This window comes from Crocuta crocuta, unplaced genomic scaffold (genome assembly GCF_008692635.1).
Source record: "Crocuta crocuta isolate KB4526 unplaced genomic scaffold, BGI_CrCroc_1.0 scaffold513, whole genome shotgun sequence".
NCBI classification, from domain to species: Eukaryota; Metazoa; Chordata; class Mammalia; order Carnivora; family Hyaenidae; genus Crocuta; species Crocuta crocuta.
Genome location: NW_027527461.1, coordinates 478,266 through 490,277, shown reverse-complemented (window position 1 = coordinate 490,277; position 12,012 = coordinate 478,266). Strand labels below are relative to the sequence as shown.

The 12,012-nt window shown below is 37.8% G+C and overlaps 1 protein-coding gene across 1 annotated transcript in view; it reads right to left on the bottom strand.

Annotated features, from left to right (window-relative positions):
- PGBD2 (piggyBac transposable element derived 2) overlaps positions 1–8,820 on the bottom strand; it is a 53,427-nt gene extending 44,607 nt beyond the window's left edge. The window contains exon 1 of the mRNA XM_077763725.1: positions 8,791–8,820. The gene's annotated coding sequence lies outside the window, so the exon portion shown is untranslated. The remainder of the gene's footprint in view (positions 1–8,790) is intronic.
- Between the last annotated feature and the right edge of the window lie 3,192 nt (positions 8,821–12,012).

Here is a 12,012-nt window from a genome sequence, read left to right as displayed (position 1 = left end):
TTCTACAAAGCTTCAGCTGTAGGGGAAATAGAAACTAGCTTCTTCTTTTTTTGGACCTTTTCTTAATATAGCCTTTATTTTCAGGAGGAGGCACAAAGAGGCTTTCCTAACAATCACACACACACACACACACACACACACACACACACGTGACCCAGACAAAATGACAAGACAGGGAAATTCACCCCAAAAGAAAGAATATGAAGAAGTCATCTCCAGTTATTTAATCAACACAGATACAAGTAAGATATCTTAACCAGAATTTGAAACAATAATCATAAGGTAACTAGTTGAGCTTGAGAAAAGCACAGAAGAATAGAGAAACCCTTACCATAGAGATTAAAAACAAACAAACAAACACCTAAACTAAACACTAGTCAGGCCAAAATTAAAAATGGTATAACCAAGGAGGAATTAAAATGGCAGAGTATTAGGGGGAGTCTGGAATGGCCTTGTCCCTCAAACACAGCAAGATAAACACCAAATCATTTTCAACACTTAGGAAATCTCTTGAAGGATTAAAAGAGGAATCTTCATATCTTGAGGGAGAAACGTGGCAGGTACTTTGGCTTATTTCTTGAGGTAGCCCTGGGTGGGGAAAAAACAGACAGACCAACACACAGGGAACAGAGGCACACAAACGCACAGATAAGTCCAACAAACACGCAAACCGAAAGGGGAAAAGAAAAACATAAAAAGGAAGGGACACATACAAACAAAAAAAAAAAAAAAGAGGAAGGGGGAAGACAAATAATAAAATTAAAAATACATAAAAATAAAAAAGAAGTAAAGAAAAGAAAAAAGAAAAAACCCAATAGACAAAGGACAGTCTAAAGCATAGAACCAGGATTCACAGATACAAATAAAGAGCCGGGTGTATGTTGTGCATGCATACTGGGACATAAAGCAGCCTTGAATAAATATGAAGAATTGAGATCATACCATGCACACTTTCAGTTCACAATCCTATAAAACTCAAAATCAATCACAGGAAGAAGTCTGGAAAACCTCCAAAAACATGGAGGTTAAAGAACATCCTACTAAAGAACAAATGGGATAATCAGGCAATTAGAGAAGAAATTAAAAAATAGATAGAAACAAATGAAAACGAAAATACAACAATGCAAACTCTATGGGATGTGGTGAAGGCAGTCCTAAAAGGAAAGTACATTGCACTCCAGGCTTATTTCAAGAAATTAGAAAAAGCGCAAGTATAAAATTGAACAGCGCACCTAAAGGAACTAGAGAAAGAACAGCAAGAGCACCCCAAACCCAGTAGGAGAAAAGAAATAATAAATATTAGGGCAGAAATAAACAATATAGAAACCAAAGAAAAGTTGAACAGATCGAGGAAACCAAGAGTTGGTTTTTTGAAAAAATAAACAAAATTGACAAACCTTGAGCCAGGCTTCTCAAAAGAAAAGAGAGAGCACTCAAATAGACAAAATCATGAATGAAAATGGACTTATTACAACCAACCTCTCAGAAGTACAAGCAATTATCAGGGAATACTATGAAAAATTATATGCCGACAAATTGGACAACTTAGAAGAAATGGACAAATTCCTAAACACACACTCACTGCCAAAATTCACACGGGAAAAGAGAAAATCTGAACAGACCCATAACTAGTGAAGAAATCGAATCAGTTATCAAAAATCTCCCAACAAATAAGAGCCCTGGACCTGATGGCTTCCCTGGGGAATTCTACCAGACATTTAAAACAGAATTAATACCCATTCTTCTCAAGCTATTCCAAAAAATAGAAATCAAAGGAAAACTTCAGGACTAATTTTATGAAGTCAGCATCACTCTGATTCCAAAGCCACAAAGAGTCCCAGCAAAAAAAGAGAACTACAGGCCCATATCCTTGATGAATACGTATGCAAAGATCCTCAACAAGATACTTGCAAATAGAATCCAACAGTACATAAAAAGAATTATCCACCAAGATCAAGTGGGATTCATTCCTGGGGTTACAGGGCTGGTTCAACATTCGCAAATCAATCAATATGAAACATCACATCAACAAAAGAGAAGATAAAAACCACATAATCCTGTCGACAGGTGCAGAAAAGCATTTGACAAAATACAGCATCTTCTTAATAAAGACCCTCGAGAGAGTCGGGATAGAAGGAACTTACTTAAACATCATAAAAGCCATCTATGAGAAGCCCTCAGCTAATATCCTCAATGCAGAAAAACTAAGAACTTTCTCCCTAAGATCAGGAACACGACAGGGATGTCCACTCTCGCCACTGTTGTTTAACATAGTGCTGGAAGTTGTAGATCAGCAATCAGAAAACAAAAGGAAATCAAAGCATCAGAATTGGCAAAGAAGAAGTCAAACTTTCACTTTTCGCTGACGACATGATACTCTACATAGAAAACCCAACAGACTCCACCAGAAGCCTACTAGAACTGATCCAGGAATTCAGCAAATTTGCAGTGTACAGATTCAGCGTACAGAAATAGTTTACATTTTTATACACCAACAATGAAGCAACAGAAAGAAAAATCAAGAAACTGATCCCATTCACAATTGCACAAAAAAACCATAAAAAAAAAAAACTAGGAATAAACCTAACCAAAGATACAAGAGATCTGTATGATTAAAACTATAGAAAAGTTATGAAGGAATTTGAAGACACAAAAAATGGAAAAACATTCAATGNAAACTTTCACTTTTCGCTGACGACATGATACTCTACATAGAAAACCCAACAGACTCCACCAGAAGCCTACTAGAACTGATCCAGGAATTCAGCAAATTTGCAGTGTACAGATTCAGCGTACAGAAATAGTTTACATTTTTATACACCAACAATGAAGCAACAGAAAGAAAAATCAAGAAACTGATCCCATTCACAATTGCACAAAAAAACCATAAAAAAAAAAAACTAGGAATAAACCTAACCAAAGATACAAGAGATCTGTATGATTAAAACTATAGAAAAGTTATGAAGGAATTTGAAGACACAAAAAATGGAAAAACATTCAATGTTCATGGATTGGAAGAATAAATATAGTTAAAATGTTATTACTACCCAAAGCAATCTACACATTCAATGCAATCCCAATAAAAATTGCACCAGCATTCTTCTCAAAACTAGAACAAACTATCCTAAAATTTGTATGGAACCACAAAAGACCCCGAATAGCCAAAGTAATATTGAAAAATAAAACCAAAACGGGAGGTATCACCATCCCAGACTTTAGCCTCTACTACAAAGCTGTCATCATCAAGACAGTATGGTATTGGCACAAAAACAGACACATAGACCAATGGAACAGAATTGAGAACTCAGAAGTGGACCCAAAAGTATACAGCCAACTGATCTTTGACAAAGCAGGAAAGAATATCCAATGGAAAAAAGACAGCCTCTTTAACAGATGGTGTTGGGAGAATTGGACAGCAACATGCAGAAGAATGAAACTAGATCATTTTCTCACACCATGCACAAAAATAAACTCAAAATGGATAAAGGACCTGAACGTGAGACAGGAAACCATCAAAACCTTAGAGAAGAAAGCAAGAAACAACCTCCTTGACCTCCACCGCACCAATTTCTTACTTGACACATCCCCAAAGGCAAGGGAATCAAGAGCAAAAATGTACTATTGTGGCCTCATCAAGATTAAAACCTTTTGCATGGCAAAGGAAAGTCCATAAAACTAATAGGTAACCGATGGAATGGGAAAAGATAGTTGCAAATGACATATCAGATAAAGGCCTAGTATCCAAAATCTATAAGGAACTCACCAAACTCCACACCTAGAAAACAAATAATCCAGTGAAGAAATGGACAGAAGATATGAACAGACACTTCTACAAAGAGGACAACCAGATGGCCAACACACACATGAAACGATGCTCAGCATCCCTCCTCATCAGGGAAATACAAATCAAAACCACTTTTAGATACCACCTCACACCAGTCAGAGTGGCTAAAATGAGCAAATCAGAGGACTCTAGATGCTGGTGAGGATGTGGAGAAATGGGCACCCTCCCACACTGTTGGTGGGAATGTAAACTGGTGTAGCCCCTCTGGAAAACAGTGTGGACGTTCCTCAAAAAATTAACAATAGAACTCCTCTATGACCCAGCAATAGCACTGCTAGGAATTTACCCAAGGGATACAAGAGTGTGGATGCATAGGGGCACATGTACCCCAATGTTCATAGCAGCACTCTCAACAATAGCCAAAACCTGGAAAGAGCCTAAGTGTCCATCAACAGACGAATGGATCAAGAAGATGTGGTTTATGTATACAATGGAATACTACATGGGTATGAGGAAGAATGAAATCTGGCCATGTGTAGCAACATTGATTGACCTTGAGGGTGTTATGCTGATCCAAAGAAGTCAGGCAGAGAAGGACAGCTACTATAGGTTTGCACGTATAGGAGGATTAGGAGGAACTTAACGGAAGACTGTGGGGGAGGAGAATGGGGGAAAATAGTGGGGGAGAGGGAGGGAGGCAAACCATGAGAGACTCTTAAATGCTGAGAATAAACTGAGGACTTATGGGGGTGGTGGGGAGGGGATGGAGGTGATGGGCATGGAGGAGGGCACTTGTGGGGATGAGCACTGGGTGATATTTGGAAACCAACTTGACAATAAACTATTTAAAAATATTTTAAAAATGTTAAAGAATGAAGAAAATTCTCAAATACACAACATAATATTACCCCTATAGTGGTTGGAAGAATAACAGAAAATAAAGCCCGAAACAGCAGAGAAATGGAGGTAATAAGGATTAGAGCAGAAATAAATTATATAAAAAGCAAATAAAAAATCAGATCAGCAAAAGTAGAAGCTGGTTCACTGAAATAATTACCAAAATTGATAAGCCCAAGCCAAATTTATCAAAAAGAAAATAGAAAGGATTCAAATAAATAAAATAATAAATTAAAGAGGAGAGATCACAATCAACACCTCAGAAATACAAACAATTATAGCAGAATATTATGAAAAACTACTGGAAGAAGGCAATCTGGAAGAAGTAGAAAAATTCCTAGAAACATAAACTACCATACTGAAATAGGAAGAAATAAGAAATTTGAACAGACTCCTAACCAGCAAGAAATTGAATCAGTAACCAAAATCTCCCAATGAACAGAGTACAGGGTCAAATGGCTTCCCAGGGGAATTCTATTGAACATCTAAAGAATTAATGCATATCCTTTTGAAGCTGTTTCAAAAAATACAAACGGAAGGAAAACTTACAAACTCATTCAATGAGGCCATCATTACCTTGATTCCAAAACCAAAGTCCACACTAAAAAGAATTACAGACCAATATCCCTGATGAAACTGCATCTGAAAATTCTCAACAAGATAGCAGCAAGTCAAATCCAACTGTACCTAAAAAGAATTGTTCATCATTATCAAATGGCATTTATTCCTGGGATGCAGGGGTGGTTGACAAATGCAAATCAATCAACATGATATATCTCATTAATAAAAGAAAAGATAAGAACCATATAAGCATCTCAATAGATGAAGAAAAAGCCCTTGCCACCCTACAGCATCCTTCCTTGTTAAGAACCTTTTAGAAAATAGGAATAGAAGGAACATATCTCAATATCATAAAGGCCATATTTGAAAGACTCACAGTTAATATCATCCTCAATAGGGAAGAAATAGAGAGCTTTTCCCTTAAGGTCAGGAACAGAACAGGGATCACCACTGTTATTCAACATAGTGCTGGAAGTCAGGCTAAGTGCTCAGACAACAAAAAGAAATAAAAGGCACCCAAATCAGCAAGGAAGAAAGAAAACATTCACTCTTCACAGATGACATGATACTCTATGTGGAAAACCCAAAAGACTGCACTAAAAAATTGCTAGAACTGATACATGAATTCAGCAAAGTTTCAGGACATAAAATCAATGTACAGAAATCTGTTGCATTTCTATATACCAAAAATGAAGCAGCAGAAAAATAAATCAAAGAATCGATCCCATTTACAATTGTACCAAAAACCATAAGATAGTTAGGAATAAACATAACCAAAGACGTAAGAGATGTGTACTCTGAAAACTATAGAACACTTATAAAGAAATTGAAGAAGACACAAATAAATTGAAAAAGATCCCATGCTTATGGATTGGAAGAAGAAATATTGTTAAAATGTCTATGCTTCCCAAAGCAGTATACATATTCAATGCAATTGCTATCAAACTAGCACTAGTATTTGTCACAGAGATAGAACAAACAATTATAAAATTTGTATGGAACCACAAAAGTTCCCAAATATATTAAAAAAAAAAAAAAACCGTTGGGAAAAAAAAGCAAAGGGGAGAGATCACAATTCTGAACTTCAAATTGTATTACAAGTTGTAATCATCAAAATTGTATGGTACTGGCACAAAAACAGACGCATAGATCACATAGAACAGATAGAGAACCCAGAAATGGACCCACCAGTATATGGTCATCTAATGTTTGATGAAGCCAGAAAGAATATCCAAAGGAAAAAAGTCAGTCTCTTCAAAAAATGGTGTTGGGAATTTGGGCAGCAACATGCAGAAGAATGAAACTGGACCATTTTCTTACACCATATTAAAAAATAAATTCAAAATAGATGAAAGGACTAAATGTGAGGCAGAAAACCATCAACATCCTAGAGGAGAACACAGGCAGCAACCTTTCTGACATCGGCCATAACAACCTCTTAATAGATATGTCTCCAGAGTCAATGGAAACAAAAGCAAAAATATGGAGAAAGGAGAACCCTCCTACACTGTTGATGGGAATGCAAACTGGTGCACCCACTCTGGAGAATAGCACGGAGATTCCTTAAGAATGTAAAAATAGAACTACCTTATGATCCCGCAATTGTGCTATTAGGTATTTATTCAAAGGATACAAAAATTCAGATTTGACGAGTTATATGCACTCCAATGTTTACATAGGAATTTTCAACAATAGCCAAACTATGGAAAGAGCCAAAATCTTCATCAATGTATGAATGGATAAAAAAGATGTGGTGGTGGCGGTGGTTGTGGTTATGGTGGTGTATGTGGGGGGATATTTTTCAGCCATCAAAAAGAATGAAATCTTGCCATTTGCAAAGGTATGGATGGAGGTAGAATGTATTATGCTAAGGAAAATATTAAGCCAGAGAAAGACAAATACCATATAATTTCACTCATTTGTGGAATTTAAGAAACAAAACAGATGAATATGTGGGAAGTAGGTGGAGAAAAAGAAAAGAGAGGGAAACAAAACACAAGAGATACTGAATGAAAGAGAACAAACTGAGGGTTGATGGAGGGAGGTGGGAGATAGGCTAGATCAGTGATGGGTATTAAGGAAGGCACTTGTAATGAGCACTGGGTGTTGTATGAATCACTGAATTCTACTCCTGAAACCAATATTACACAGTATGTTAATTAACTAAAATTTAAAGTAAAATTTTTTTTAAGAAAAAATAATGAGATCTTGACATTTTCAATGACATGAATGGAATTAGAATGTACTATGCTAAGCAAAATAAGTCAGTCAGAGAAAGAACAATGCCATATGATTTAACCCATATGTAGAATTTAAAAAACAAAACTGATAAACATAGGGGACGGAAAGGAAAAAGGAAATAAGATGAAAACTGAGAGGGAGGTAAAACCATAAGAAACACTTAACTGTAGAGAACAATCAGAGGGTTGCTGGAGGGGAGGTGGGTGGGGAGATGGGCTAAATGGGTGATGGGCATTAAGGAGGACACTTGTGATGAGCATTTGGTGTTGTATATAAGTGATGAATCACTAAATTCTACTCCTGAAACCAATACTACATATTATTAACTAAACTGAATTTAAATATAATCTTGGGAAGGAAGGAAGGAAGGAAGGAAGGAAGGAAGGAAGGAAGGAAGGAAGGAAGGAAGGAAGGAAGGAAGGATGAAAAGTAAATAAAATCTTGAATGAGAAAAAAAATAGGGTTCTGGAATTTGGTCCTCTCCAGTGGAATCCAGGATGCTCCAAGCTGCCATTTTCTAATCCCTAAGTGTACCTAGTTCCCTATAATTTAACCACTTCTCTTCTAAAGGAATATAAGAAAAGCAGTTCTCTAATTTAATGCCGGTTCTATAATAGCATACTGAAAAAGAGAACACTGTTTCTCTTGGTCCACCATTCCCATGCTCTTGCCTCTCCCTCAGCTGCTTTCTCAGAGTTAGAGCCATTCACTTACAATGTCCTCAAAGGCAGCGTTATCACAAGGTCACCCCTTGAGCAGCAGGCCCCTCATTCCCGACACCCATGACCTCGCCACCTCCATGTGTGCCCAAGCCTGTTGTTGGGGATCCTCAAGACCATCCTCAGGTTTAATACAAGGAATCACAGAAATGAGAATAGCTGTTATACTCATGGTAGTGGTGTATTACTGTGAAAGAATATAAATTAAAACTGGCAAAGATAAAGCTTATAGGGTCCAGGAAAGACCAAATTCAGGCTTCCAGTTTTTCTCTTACAGTAGAGCCATGTGGACAGTGCTTAGTTCTTAACAATGATGTATGACAGCGCATACAGAGTACTGTCAACCAGAGAAGCTTACCTGAGCCTGGGTGTCCAGGGTGTTTTTGGGGGAGTCAGTCTCATAGCTATGAATTACTGCCTGGGTGGTTGACCTTAGTCTCCAGGCCCTCCTAAGGTCAAATTCATACCACATGGCTCAAGGCCCCCAACATAAGTCAAGTCGTTGGCATAGATTATCTGGGATGGCCCAAGGCCCAGTTAAACAATGACAATTTTATCAGGTACAATATTCTAAGGGTTTATAGTTACCTCCCAGGAGCCACAGGTAGGTCTTCTTTGAAATGTGTAGGTTTAGACCATCCCGAACTTCTGAGTTAACTCTTTTTTTTTTAATGTTTTATCCATTTCTGAGAGAGAGAGAGAGAGAAACAGCATGAGCAGGGGAGGGTCAGAGAGAGGGAGATACAGAATCTGAAACAGGTTCCAGGCTCTGAGCTAGCTGTTAGCACAGAGCCCGACGCGGGGCTTGAACCTACAAACCTTGAGATCATGACCTGAGCCAAAGTCAGACGCTCAACCAACTAAGCCACCCAGGCACCCCCTAAGTTAACTCTTTATTGCAAAGACCACACAAAAGGTTTTCATTTTATTGTTCTTTGCCAAGAAAAGTACTAATTAGCTATAAAGACTTTGGTTGTGAGGGTCTGGACTTCTTTTCAAAACTTTTTTTTAAAGTATCTTAGACCATCATCTTGCAACTCTCCATCAATATTTCTTATTGAATAAAAGAGATAATAAATCATTGAGCTGAGCATTCTAAAAATTTCCCCAAATTTGTGAAAATTTAAAAAGTATAACCCATATTCCACACTCATAATTAAAGATTTTCCCAAAATTACCTGCAGCACAAGCAGTATACCCTGCCATCACCTCTGGGGTCCACCGCTCTAGCCTCATGATTAGCACACAGAGGAGAGGATAGTGTGGGCATCTCTCAAGCAATTGAAATACAGGCAAGGTTTTCCCATCATTTATAGAACCATTAAAGAGGTTGGCAAAGTCCAAAATTTAAAAAAATGAAATAGAAGACAAGACAAAATTTCAGAGCCTCACACCTGGTAGAGATAAATTCTGCATGAATTTTGTTTCATTTATGACTGTGTGAATATGTAAATGTGTGTATGACTGTGTGTGTAAGTGTGTATAGGAGACTGTGTGGTTTCCATGTGGTGTGTGTGATATGTGGGAAGGAGTATGTGTGGTGTGGGGGTGTGCATGTGGCATGTGTTATATAGTTTAGTGTGTGGTTTGTGTGTGCCTGTGTGTGGTGTGTGATGTGTGCTATATGCATGAGTGGACTGGGTCCATTCACAACATGGATTATTCCTATGTCCCTTGGCTATTTGAAGACAGCATGATATGTGGTGAAGGGTCACACTTGACAGCCTGGAGGACTGAACTTAATTCTTGGCCCTGGCTCTTGGGAGCCTTGTACCATTGGACAAATTTCTTGATTTCTTTGGGTCTCAATTTTTTTTTATCTGAGAATTATGGACATAATAATAGTACCTACTTCCTAATGTCATTAGAATTAAATGGAAAAGATATAAAATGTAAAACATTTAACACTGCCTCACTCAGTAAGGTAATTTGTTTTGTTATTGTCATTTTTTTCCTGTTGTTATTACTATAGGACATGGTCAAATGGTTAGTGCTTGAGAAACACTAACTTAGGGGACATGATTAATGAAACCAAAGTCCATGTCTCCCATCAAGCCAGTCGTATTCTTTTTTTTTTAAGTTTTTTAAAAATTAATTAATTTATTTATTCTTGAGACAGAGTGAGAGAGTGAGAGAGTGTGCATGAGCAAGGGAGAGGGAGAGAGAGAATCCCAAGGAAGCTCCTCGCCATCAAGGTGGAGCCTAATGCCGGGTTCAAACTCATAAACCACAAACCATGAAATCATGACCGAAGTTGAAATTAAGAGCTGGACACTAATCAGACTGAACCACCCAGGTTCCCCAAGCAAGTCATATTCTTTTTTAAAAATGTTTATTTATTTTGAGAATAAGAGAGAGTGTGTGAGTTGGGGGCATGGGGCAGAGAGAGAGAGAGGGAGAAATAGAATCCCAAGCAGGCTCTGGTTCTCAGCACAGCTTGAACCCACCAACTGTGAGATCATGACCTGAGCCAAAATCAATAGTCGGATGCTTAACCAACTAAGACACCCAGGCACCTCCATATCCTTAGAGCCTGAGGAAGGGATGGTGGTTTTGCACAGCCAGCCCTGATGGAGGGAATTCCTCTTAAGAGTATAGGTTCCCCTGCTGACAGTGAGTGGAAAGACTTACTTTCCAAAGAAACAAACAGCTGGCTACTTGCCTAGGCTGGAACAGTCTGCTTATTGTGTCAGGTGTGTTTTCTGCCTTTCTTTGCTATTCAATGCTAACATTATCACTAACAAGGCAGATTGACATCAGTTACTCCCTGATATGGTACTCTAGGGAGGAAATGATATCCCTTCTGTGGCATTCTTGCCAAAAATGCATGACCTCTATCAAATAATGAGAAAATAGCCAACAAACCAGAACTGAGGGTCACTCAGTAATCTTACCATATGTCAAAGTTAGAAAAGACTGAGGACTGGTTAGGAATGGAAAGTGACTAAAAACACATTTTAGTCAAATGTAATACAGGGTTCTGGTTGGACACTAGTGAAAAGCTCATAAAATGTGAAAAAGGACGGTAGGTTAGTTAACTTCTGTTTTTAATAGCTGGTGCTATGTTTACATAAAATGTTAGCATTAGGAAAAGCTGGGTGGAAAGTATTTTTTTGCCATTTTTGTAATTTTTATGTAAGTCTAAATTATTTTAAAATAAATGTAGGGGAGCCTGGGTGGCTCAGTTGGTTAAGCATTCAGCTTATGCTCAGGTCATGATTTCATGGTTCATGGGTTTGAGCCCTGCATCGGGCTCCATGCTGACAGCTAGCTCAGAGCCTGGGGCCTGTTTCAGATTCTGTATCGCCCTCTCTCTCTGACCCTCCTCTGCTCATGCTCTCTCTCTCTCTCTCTCTCTCAAAATAAATAAAACATAAAAAATTTAAAAAAATGTAAAAGTGTATGTTATGTACACATATGTATTTATGCATGTAAACATATATAAATATGATCTATCTTGAGTGTATTGGCTGCCAGAAAGCCTTCAGTTTTACCCTCCTGAGATTTTTTTTATTAGCCTGCTCTTTGAAAAATTATGATTCTTCCATTATAAATTCCCTATTGATTGCTTTCATTATCACAGAAAAGTAAGCATTGTTTTCTAAAAAAGTTTCCTATTGAAAGAGCCTAAGTGTCCGTCAACAGATGAATGGATCAAGAAGATGTGGTTTATCTATACCATGGAATACTACATGGCAATGAGAAACAATGAAATCTGGCCATGTGTAGCAACATGGATGGACCTTGAGGGTGTTATGCTGAGTGAAATAAGTCAGGTAGAGACGGACAAATATCATATGTTTGCACATA